Here is a 12145-nt window from a genome sequence, read left to right on the forward strand (position 1 = left end):
AATATCTGAAGACAGAATTTCAAAGAGGAAATACAAACCAAAAAATACTAATTTAAAACAAAACCCTTTTTCATTGTCATTAATCTTTTATAATCCAATACATTTGAAATACATTAGAAAGAAATCTAGCTTTAGTTCAACACATTGGTTAGATATACAAAAAGGTTTTTAACAGAATGCGGGTACATAAAAAAGCATTCTTTCTAAGACTTCCTAGTTATCTGATTATAGGTACTTGCAAAACACAAAATAGTTAATTATCAAGTAAGCTCTAATTTAAATGAACAAAATAAAAGGATACAAAAATATTTGGCTTCGGCAAAAGTTTATATTTCTATAATCATGAAGTGTTTTTAAAGGCTAATTTCCAAATTTATATTGAAGTATGCATGATTTTTCTTATTAGTTGGAAAAATATGGTTGGACTCAAGTGAAGTAGTTGGACAAAACACATGCTCCAAAACTGAAGCTAAAATCTTAAATACATACAAAACATACCCACAGTATTGCTAGGATATGTAAACAGAAAGAGACAGTTAGAAAATGGTATTGGGTTTACAGCATCATCCACTCTCACTAGTCATTTCCTTCTTGTGCATTAATATGTGACATCATACTCTCATGTAACATTTTATCAGAGTGAAATAAAAAGCCCCTCCAGACTGCAACTGTAAAATAATCATATTCTGTAGTGTTCATTATAACTGCAATTATGTAACAAAACTCTCCAAATATAGTTCAGTTATTGCAGTTATTAATCATTCTTGTTTTGTTTCAAGTACTTGCTTTACAGCTTGTTGGATAGACTCCATTATTCTACAAGCTTAATGTGGAAAGTCAAATCTGCACATGTGAGTCTGCTGTTCCAAAGGCCTTTCAACATAATTTACCCTTTCAATTGGTATTTGTGAATACGGAAAAAAAAAATTAGGGAAATAAACCCGGTGTCAATAGAGTCACTGACCTTTGCAGAAAACAGAAGACACTTCTTAACAGAAAACAACTTTGCAAATAAGAAATCTATATTGCTAGAATTAGAAACTGTGCTGCTTAAGAAGCTAGCTTCAGAATAACAATCAGTTCTTACCAAAAAATCTGTACATCTGATTAGGAAGGAAACAGTAAGTGTGTTGGCAAGGAGCATCTTTCAAGGCTTAATAGCACCATGAACAAAATATAGTTCTAAACATTTTATGCACTAAACCATGTATTCTGATTACTTTAACCATAAAATACCAAGTAAGAGACACCAGATTTATTACATAGAACAAATACCATCTGTGCCACCTTAAATTGTTGCTACAGATATATTTCTAGGAAAATATACAACTGAAAAACTCTTAAGCAAAAGTTCTGAGATGCTAAAGTATTAACTTAATAGACTTGCAAACAGATCCAGGGAAAGTGATTGCATAATTAATTACTTAAACATTAATTGGAAGACAATACACAAAATAATAATTACAGTAATGTATCAACATGGTTTAAAAGTTTCATGTCCCTGGCTTTCCATAGCCTCCATGCCCACAACAAGACCTATGATTGTCAGGGTTATGTGACAGTGTGAGAGTGGAGAAGTTTTTGTTATTCAATGGCTGGACTTCGGCAGCCATTTGAAAAAAATCATGTCATCATTTTTCCATGCTCTGTAGTTTTTCAGTTTAGCCACATATATTGGGCCCCAAGCTTTGCCCTTATCTGGAATCACAAGGAGCTACATTATTACCCAGTGGGAGCAAATGCGAAGTCTTGGGAGAAATGTTTTGTGAATCCCCTAAGGTCATAGGCACGATATTACTGTAGGAGTTTAAAACTTCAGTGATCACATCTTGATTTTCTGCCTTGGAAAGTGTACATGTATAGTACACAAGTAACCCTCCAGGACATAGGACTTTGATTGCAGACCTAAATGTAAACAGAAAAATGAGATTCATTAGGTACTTTAAGAGGAAATCAGGGGGTCTTAGAGTAATAAAGATAAGATACTTGAAACTAACCTTACTCTGACTCAGACAAAAATGACCATCCTTATACCTCATTCTTCCTTGACTTATTTCTGATGACTAGGGAAATGGTAATCAGATCAATCAAGATAGAAAGGACAGAGTATGTGTGATGGTTAGTTGTTTTATTATCTAAAGGACAGGGAAAAAAGTTAGAACATGGCAGAGTACGTTTGTGTTTGAGTTGATGAAAATAAAAGTGAAAATGAAGATATTAATTGAAAGCATTCAGAAGAATTGACTGATTTCATACTCCATATATTCCAAGTTGGATAAATAGGTAAAAAGCTGGAAAGATTTTGTATTAGTTTTTTTTTTACTTTATTTGTTAATATTAAGAAGAAAAGGTAAAACAAATTTTCACAACAAAATAATGAAAAAGTAACAATTGTTGATAAATTACACATCATTATCTTTAGTCATTCAAGTACAAAATATGGGCATAAAAATTTCTTCAATCAATATTAGCACAACCTTTCCTATTCAGTGAACTAAGTGACACTATTGATATAACTAACTTGCATTTTTTCTTTTCCCTTCTATCCTTTCTCTTTTCCCCTATCTTAGTTTCTTCTTTTTATTGAACAGTTTCCTCCCATTTTACAGTGACTATTGTATATTTTGAACCTTATGGTTGCACATATGTCACTGTGGTGTGATGTTTTTCAATCTTTCTGGTAAGATACACAGAAGGGGAATGTATTAGTTTTCCTCTGCTATGACAAAATCCCCCATAAAGCAATTTAAAGGAAGAAAAAAATTATTTCTGCTCAAGGTTATAGAGCTTTCAGTCAGCTGGTTCTGTTCCCTATAGGACCTTAGTGAGGCCCACATCATGGTGCAAAGCTGTGGCAGAGGCAAGCTGCTCACCTCATGGCTGGTAGAAAGCAAAGAGAAAGTATGAAAGAACCAAAGAGATGGTCTAGGATTGGATAGGCCCTGTGGTCAGGTTCCCATGACTACCCACTCCTTTTAACTAGGTCTCACTCCTAATAGCCAGTTAGCTATGAACTCAACAGTACATTGATCTTTTAATGAAGTTAGCACCCTAATGGTCCAGTCACTTCCCACAAGCCCATCAGCTGGTCTATGTGTGGTACATTTTAGATCCAAATCATAACAATCTTTAACTAAAAAATAGAATAAATTATTTGGGATGACCTAAGACAGCCACTGTACATGTTGGTCCTTAAAAAAAAAAACAACCTCTGAATTGTACATTGAAGGGGCCTCTAGAGTTACATCCTATTCATTGAATAAAATCATCAGGAAAAAGACACCACCTTTAAAATAAACCTCTAGTACTTTATTGTCTCATTATAAAATAAAAATCTATATTCAAGGATTACCAGATAGTTAAGGATAAGATATGCTTAATAAATGTGTAAAAGAAATAACACAAACAAAGTAACAGACAACAATAAAAAATCCTAAATTAAAAATGTTAGGGAACATAAGAGAAATCAGATCCAATAATTACAGAAAGATCTTCAAATACACAACTATGAAAAAATAACAGAATGCCATGAGAAAAGACTAAAAGCTCTTGAAGTTTCACATATGTTTGCTAAATTAATAAAACTCTACAGAACTGTTTGAAAGATAACACAGAACCCAACCCTCAAAGCAGAACAATAAGAGACTGATTGAAAATAAGATACACAGAATCTATCAATAAGTCCAAAATTCAATTAAAAGAAGTAAAAAGATAACTCAGAGAATTTGAACAAGGCCTTAAATAATAAAAGAATAATGAGAAAATATGACTCTTCAGTTTAAAATAAAGGGCTAGCATCCATTATTTATCTGCTGAGCATCCATTATATGCTAGGTACTGTTCTAGGTATTGGATATATATAAATGGATAAACCATGACCAACAAAAAAACTTCCTCATATTATGAAGATTACATTTTAATAGGAAGACAGACTACAAAAGTAAGAATGTCAAGGGATGCCCTATCCCCAAATTCATATTTTGAAGTTCAAATACCCACTACTTCAGAATGTGAATGTATTTGAAGATAGGTTCTGAGGAAAGGTAATTAAGCTAAGATTAAGTGCTTAGAATGGGATGTTAATCAAATATGGGAGTATTCTTATAAGAAGAAATTTGGACACAAGAGTTTCAGAGGAAGCACTATGTAAAGACTCCAGAAAAAGAAGCAACTTATAAGCCATGAAGAGAGCCTCTGGAAGAAATTATTCTTGCCATCTTTATTATAAATTTCTAGCCCACAGAACTGTCAGAAAATATATTAAAGAAGATAGTGGCTTGCTAGGTTGCTAGGTGGAGAGCCTCTCTGGAAAAACAGCTCAGATGCTGGAATTTGACAACATGGAGAGGGCGGATGAGTGGGGAGGGACTCTCACGAAGGAGGAAACTGAAGTGAAAAGAAAAATAGGAAGAGGGAGGGAAAATGCAAGTGGAGGGCTGAAGACTGATGCACTCACTGAGACCAGTCCACGCTGTGCTGGGAGTGCCATGGAGTCAGGTGATTCAAGGCTACACTGAAGCCACGGGAAGTGCTGAGTCCTGGGCCCTTGGCGGGAGGGCAGGTGGAGTGGAGCCAACGTGGAGAACTACATTGATTCCTGGTGAATGCTGGAGATTGGGCCCCATCATGGTTGTCGCTGGCTGGAGGACATGTTGGAGTGGGGCAGAGCCTGGTGCTGTGGTGGTGTCAGTCAGCCGCCCTTGGCCCAGAGAGGATTAGTGAGATCTGCTTGGGCTGAGCCATGCCCCTGGTTGGGACCCAATAACCAGGGATGAAAATGTCCTGACCCTATGACATTCACAAAAACAGGCTAAGTTGCACAAGGCACTTGCAGGTTGACTGGCTCAGAGGCTGGACGCTAGCCTGCATTGTCCCCGCATGCTCCTCAGATAACAGCAAAGTGGAGAAGGCAGCAAAACCCCAGTCAGCATGCTTCAGAAAAACCATAAGCAATATGGAGGGGGCAGGGACCTCCACAACACACCTGTCTGAAAGAAACCAGAAACATGATAAGAGACAGAAAAAAAAAAAAAAAAAAAAAAAACCACCACTACCACCAACAACAAAACCCCTCCAGCTGCTGATCCTGGGAAAATAAGCCCAGGAGAGGTAAATACAGAAGGGAACCAGTGCAGTAATCGTGCAATATTAGCCACAACATCAGCAGATAAAGAAATACATTTGTGACCTCATAGATGAACTTAAAACTGAAATTCTAACCCAAGTGAGGCAAGATATAAAAAAATTAAAGAAATGATAAGCCCCTTCCAAGAGTACACAGATGGAAGAACAGAGGAAATCAGAAAAGGAAACCTTTCATTAAAAACATAAACAAAATCTAGAATACATGAAACAGATCCAAAGAGATTATTAGGAAACTAAAAACTCCATTGAAAGCTGGCAAAATGCCTTGACAGAAACTAAAGTTAGCCTTTTGAAACTTGAAGAGAGATTTATGGTGTGTGATCATGAAAGAAAAGATCTCTTAAAAATAACAAGGAATCAGGAAGAAACAATTTAAAAACAACAAGAGGAATTATAACTTAAGAATAAAAAAAAACATGAGCAAAGAAGCAGGAGTAACTACAAATGAACTACAAAGACTATTCACAGAAGTAATTAAGGAAAACTTCCCAAGCATGGAAAAAAGAAATGATATCCAGATAAATGAGGCATACAGAACTCCAGCCACCTACAACCAAAACAGATCTACACCCAGACATGTAATAATCAAGATTCCAGAAATCCACCACAAGAACAGAATATTAAAAGCAGCCAGAGAAAAGAAGCAGATTACCTACAATGGAAAAATTATCAAAATAATGACAGACTTATCAACACAAATGCTCTAATTGAGAAGAGCCTGGGGGGAAAATAGTCCAAGTCCTGAAAGAAAATAACCTGCAACCCAGATTGATGGACCCAGAAAAGCGCTCTCAAAATTAATGGAGAAATAAGATATTTCCAAGACAAGGAGGAACTGTGGGAGTTCATAGCCACCAATCCAATCCTACAAAAAATACTGAAGGACATTCCAGCGAGAGAGAGAGAGAGAGAGAGAGAGAGAGAGAGAGAGAGAGAGAGAAGAAAATACCAAGATTCCAGCAACAGTGACAGAGAAGCCTCAATGAACAGGGCAGACAGTGGAGTGAAGGAGTAAAGTGCACAAATAATAGCAGAAGAATAGAATAGAAGAGATGAGGCAGAGACGGTAAGCTATAATCTTTAATATAGATAACCCAGATACACTAACAAAAAAAGAAACACAGGCAGATTAGATTAGGAGTCAAGATCTATCAAGATGCTCTGAATAGGAAATAAAATCAACCTGAAAGAGGGTTAATAAACTGAGAGTCAAAGATGAGAAAACAATGCTACATGTGACAGGAAACCAAAAAGAAATATGGACAACTCGTCCAGCACTGCAGATAGATTGGAAAGCTATGACACTTTGGGGCAATGTAGAACTACACAGCTGGAGGGAAGAAAAACCTTGTGACTTTAGTAAGTAAAGGAGTACAGCTCAAGATCAAGCTCAGGGGTAAAACCGTTTAGCAACACTCAGATAGATAACAAGTTGGCCCTCTAATCTAAAAACTAAAAGAGCTAGTGGGACCTAAAATATACAAAGCACCCTTTTCCCAGAAAGGGAAAAGGGAGGAATTGTCTAAAAAAGGAGGCATAGGACATTGTTAATAGTGTACCGAGACTTAAAAGTCACAGTAGTCTTATCGCTGTTTAGTTTGATTATATTTTGTTCCAGTCTGTCTACTCGTATTAGATTTGAGGGCACAGACAGCTAACCTAAAAATAGCAGGATATACCATAGTAACTATCCTTAATATCCTATTTACTTACACTGAAATCCTGTATTACTTACATTGTCTTACTATCTTATTTGAAGCAAGTTTGTTAGGCCACTGTTTAGCCTCAACTGATTTTATTAAAATTTGGTATGCTTGTTAGTATCAAGTCTAAGAGTAGAGGCAGCTACTCTGAAGATGACAAGATGTAAAAGATATCCATTCTGGTTTTGATTATTAACTGCTTTCAAGTCCTACAATATCTTCAAAGTTGTGTTTTTACTAAAATAGATTTGTAATGTTATGTTCAATTATATTATGCCTGATGATGTGGACAATTCTATTGAAAATAACAAGAGAAAGCATAGTAACTACTGGAGATCACCTATTGTGGTCCTATATGTCTTTTTCATTTCACGTTTTTCTAGGAATTTTTTTGTCTAGTTTTGATCTGTTTTTCCCTATAATACAGAAAGGATAGATATACATATAGAAATTCACACATGGAAAGAATTTCTAAACTATTTACAGGAACAGATTATATAATACATGATGTAATGAACAGATACTCTGAAGAAGAAGAGACACTAAGAAACCTAATGCAAATTCTGTAGCATTATGATATAAAATCTAGGAGTACTATCACTCACTGTTCAAAGTGATATTAGTCTAGTCTCTTATGTTCAATTTCAGCATATGCAAAGATAAATATATCTACCATGAAGAGACTGAGAAACATTATGGTAGTCATTATTGACTTCCCCAAAATCCAGTCTTGAAGACCTAAAAGGCCTTCATCATCCTGTAATGATTTGATTAGTTGTATGATGTTCAGTATATATTCAATGTGTGTAAAGATGGGGACAACTATTTGGAAGAAAACTAGAGAAAACAAGGTAGACAGTGAAGATCTCCAGGGGACTTGCTTTGAAATCTGTGTTTCTTTAAATTGTTTCCTTATAAACTGATTTGTTCTGTTTTGTTATGTTTAATCTTACCCTTTTTAACATAAAAAGTGTGTAGGACCGATAACCATATTACTAAGTTCTTGTTGGATTGTTGAGCAGAACTGTTTGTAGTGTCATTATTTGAATATTACTTTGTATGCTTTAATTTTGTAACTCAAGCAACTATTTCTACGATGATGGTATGAAACTTATCAACTGATGATTTCTTAATGTTTAATTTTCTCAAATTCTGTATTGTTTCTACCTTTTTTTCTTTCTCTTTAAATAAAAAAAAATTTAAAAAAATTTACCTAAACAAGTCTCAGACCAGAGTCTATGAAACAAAAAGCAAACTCTTAACTCTATCCAATGATTTTGAACTGCAAAGGAGAACAAAACTCCCAATTTACTACATATCCAGTACAAGTTTGTGTTCTCTAAAACTGAACAATGAATTTTAGGAAAAAAGGAGTTTAAGAGAAAAATATATTTACTGAAAGAAAGAAAGCTTCTGCAGGACAGAAGGGGTCCTTGAGTGGGTTTTCCCCCCTTGTCTTCTTAATGTCTCTTAAGTTTCATGGTCAAACAAAATCCTGAGAAATCTGGTATTAGTCCTTGGTACTATAATCACACTGTATGAATTACTACAAACCAAGTTGCATTAAGACTGGTGATATTCATTTTGAATGGTAGCAATGTAAGCTTCTAAGCAGACATTTAAAAACATTATGACTAACTGTAGCAGAGGCAAAAGTACTACAGTGGTACCTCAGTATTCAGTTCTGAAAGACATAATGAGTACCAACAACTATGAGTATCAAACAAATTGTTGTGGCTGGAGACAACTGACATCAGTAAGTTATGGCTTCCACATAAAAGTAACAAACAAGCAACCAGTACTGTTGTAACAAAAATGTATGGAGCAGGAAATTTGACGATTTTCAAAGCAGCCTAGGACTAAGATATAACAGTTCATGATCAGATTAGGTAGACTTCTAGTCTAATTCCTGAAACCTTTATCATCTGTGTACATTTCTAAAATCCAAATGAGAACTAATGAAAATAATTTGGGTTGTATATTTTATTTCATACACAATTTCCAACTATCATACAAACCTTGGAGAAGTACTTCGAAAGGAAGCAGGACTGCTATGTCACATAAACCCTCCACCATTTCCCTGAAACACATATTCTCCTCAGAAGCCTCCCACACAAGTGTTGAAATGTGTAGCTTATAACACTGATGTGGTAAGCAAAACTGATCTTGATTAAAATATAGTGGGAAATGCTTTTATCCTAAGTACTACCAACTATTTTAGCTACACCTAGGTACCCTGTTGCAGATATGAGCAATTAAAACATTTCCCAAATCTTTGGCTGATTTCCAGAATTATGGAATAGACTATGATGAATTTTGTACTTGAATCATCTAACTGATAAAGTTGTTAAAAACAAAATGAAACAAAACACATTCTTACAAGAAAAACATAAAATAATCTGTTTCTAAATTTTTCCAAATTTAGAGACACAAAAATGCTCAGTAGCTTTTTAGCCATTCAGTGTATACTTGAAAAGTACTTCAGATATTCTATTTCTTATCTTCATTGTGATATCCAAAAAACACTGATATCTACAGTTTTTGTTTGCAATTTCTGCAGGTTCATATGGGCTCAAAATCTAACCTAAACTGACACAGGTTATTTATGGTCGACCTACCACATGTAACCATTAAACTGGATTGCAACTCAGTTGGCTTGGGAGATAAGTAAAGCACATTTCTTGGTGGGTTACAGAGGTGTGACCCTGGGTCCTGTATATATCTCTGGCCTCTTCCTCTCTGGTACTGTTCTCTTGCTCTACCTCCAGTCCACAATTAACTAAGTAGCTTTCCTTCATCAGATCATTCCACCATAATGTTTCTGAGCTAGAGCCTGCCTATCATGAATCTTAAGCTCTGAAACTGTGAGCCAAATATACCACTTCCTTCTTTAAGCAGGGAGTATCAAGTATTTGGTCCTACCAACAAACTGCTCACTAATACACTCTATATGATATGCTACTCATGTTTTGCTAAGAAAGTGTTGATACACTGGGTTACAGTCTTGCTCTAGACCCCACTGGAGGAAAAGGGTTATTTCATACACTGAATATGATATACACAGTACTACTTTTATGTTTTTCCAAAAAAAATCTGAATTCTAAAATACATCTGGCCTCAAAGGCTTTGAATAAGATGCTGGGCTTTAAGATTCAAGTTAATTTCATTGCAAATTTCTACAGAATATCTCAACTATAAGAAGCACCAGTGGACCTGAAGGGATATGGCTGTAGAGTACTTACCTATTATGCATGAGACTTTTCATTGGATAGTTACCACACACACACACCCACACACCACCACCAACACCATCACACAGTTAAATCCACTAATCAGCAGTCTGCATGCCATAGTGTTTCTTTATTCTGATAAAAGGAAAGAAGAAAAACTGATGGTTTTGTCCTATCTCAGTACACCAAGGGCTCCTTCCCCCTGATCTCAAATAGTGTTTTAAATTGTGTTTGCATTTAAAAAAATACTTCATGCATCAATAATAAAGTCTATTTTCAAGGCATTCATTTTATCTTTCTCCAAATTAAATGATCTTCTTTTCACTGTAGTTTCCTGTCCTTGAAAGATCTACTTAAAGCAAAGTAGAGAACCAACCTTCAAGAGCTATTTAAGATACTAGCTCAGAAATAAGGTGAGAATGTGTTGCTTTCTCCACACAAAAGAGAGGCCACTTTGACACTTCCACACTAGTCCACACAGGCTTTTAACTATTAAGAAGTGAACTACAGTGTACAAAAAAATAAAAATAATCTTCTGAATTTAGTACTTCCAAGGAAAAAATATTGCTTTTATGACAGTTTAAATTCAGTGATCTTTACAATCTAAAACAAAATATAACACTTAAAAACAAAAATGTCTTCGAATAAGTACAAAGTTTATAGAGAAGGCAACTCAGAACTTAACTAAAACTTAAAATGTGATATAAGATGCCCTATTTTTCTCATGGCAAATCTCTGAATCTCAGAGAATGTTGTTCTTATAAATAGCCATTAAGTCCCCATACACATTTTTAAAAAATATAAATTCCCCATTTTCATTGTATTCTTTTGGTGCTTGATTAGAATATTTGGCATTCTGTTAGGAGGGTCAGTGTTAATTAGATTACTAAATTTAACTGTTTTCTGTATTCAAAAAGGACTGAGCCCAAAATATAAGAAAAAGCAGCAACAGTGCCTTCTTTTGACCAAAGCACAGGAAATGACTTTTATCCTTTTTATACTTATGGAGATAAACAACTTCATTTATGTCATCCTTGTAACAGTGTTTGAAGTTATGGCCCTTGTCTTAACTATAATTTCTGGTGCTAAAGTAAAGAAATCAGAGATGTCTATACTCTTGAAAAATTAAAATTATAGCTAAACAGTATTATGACTAATAAACTTTTTCTTCATGTTTATTCATGTTCTTGTATCAAGGCAAGAGTAAGGTACAGCTGGAGTTGAATATGGGCAGAAGGAAGCAATTAAGTGGAAACAGACTTGACTTGCTGATTGACAAAAAGTAAGATTCCCTCCTCATCTTAGAAACTGTGGCAATGTACATTTTTAAAAACCAACCAAGTGTAATAATGTTAAATATTTGAAAGAACAATAGGAGCTCAATGCTGTAATTGGCTTATTTTAACATTTAATATTCAATTACTATTTTAGAGGCCCTCTATCAGACTACATTATAAGGCTACCTGCATGTTACTTCACAAGGCAAAACAATGTTACAATTAACAATGTGAAAAATGTATAATAGGTATTGCCAGCCTTAACTCACTGCCCAAATAACAAGTAAACTAAATTTACAAGGTGAAAAGCCCCACTTCAGGGGAAGGGAATATAACAGACAGGCACTATATTATTCCATAAGGAAATTCTTGCTGCTTAGAGTAGAATGTTGCTGAATAAGTGGGAATGAAGATTTGGCTCACGAATCAAACAATGCTGATTCCTATGTTAACTTAGCAAAGGACGTGTGATCAGCCTAATTAATATAGACACCTTGTTTTTATTTGGTGCTTAACGAGAACTCCACATACAGTCTTAATAAAACCTTAAGAGGTGAGTGTACAAGGTAAACAGCCTGCTCTGATTTACCAAGTCAAGGATCACAAACTCTACTCACCTGAAGTTACATGGTTAATTAATGCAGCACAAAGGCTACCATTCAATCTCATGCCAGAATAAGGAGTACAACCTGAACACTGCTATTTACCCTGCAGCAAGCACTACAGCTGCTAAAATAAGTATGGCATCTGGGGCAATAAGACCTAGGATGCCAGTGTACACCTTTTCTCA

General features: G+C 35.1%; 1 pseudogene; it reads right to left on the reverse strand.

The window, feature by feature from the left end:
- Positions 1 to 1588: 1588 nt before the first annotated feature.
- LOC100724440 (tRNA (cytosine(34)-C(5))-methyltransferase, mitochondrial-like) overlaps positions 1589 to 12145 on the reverse strand; it is a 63441-nt pseudogene continuing 52884 nt past the window's right edge.

This window comes from Cavia porcellus, unplaced genomic scaffold (genome assembly GCF_034190915.1).
Source record: "Cavia porcellus strain 051 isolate PalLab524CR breed Dunkin Hartley unplaced genomic scaffold, mCavPor4.1 scaffold_15, whole genome shotgun sequence".
Taxonomy (NCBI): Eukaryota; Metazoa; Chordata; class Mammalia; order Rodentia; family Caviidae; genus Cavia; species Cavia porcellus.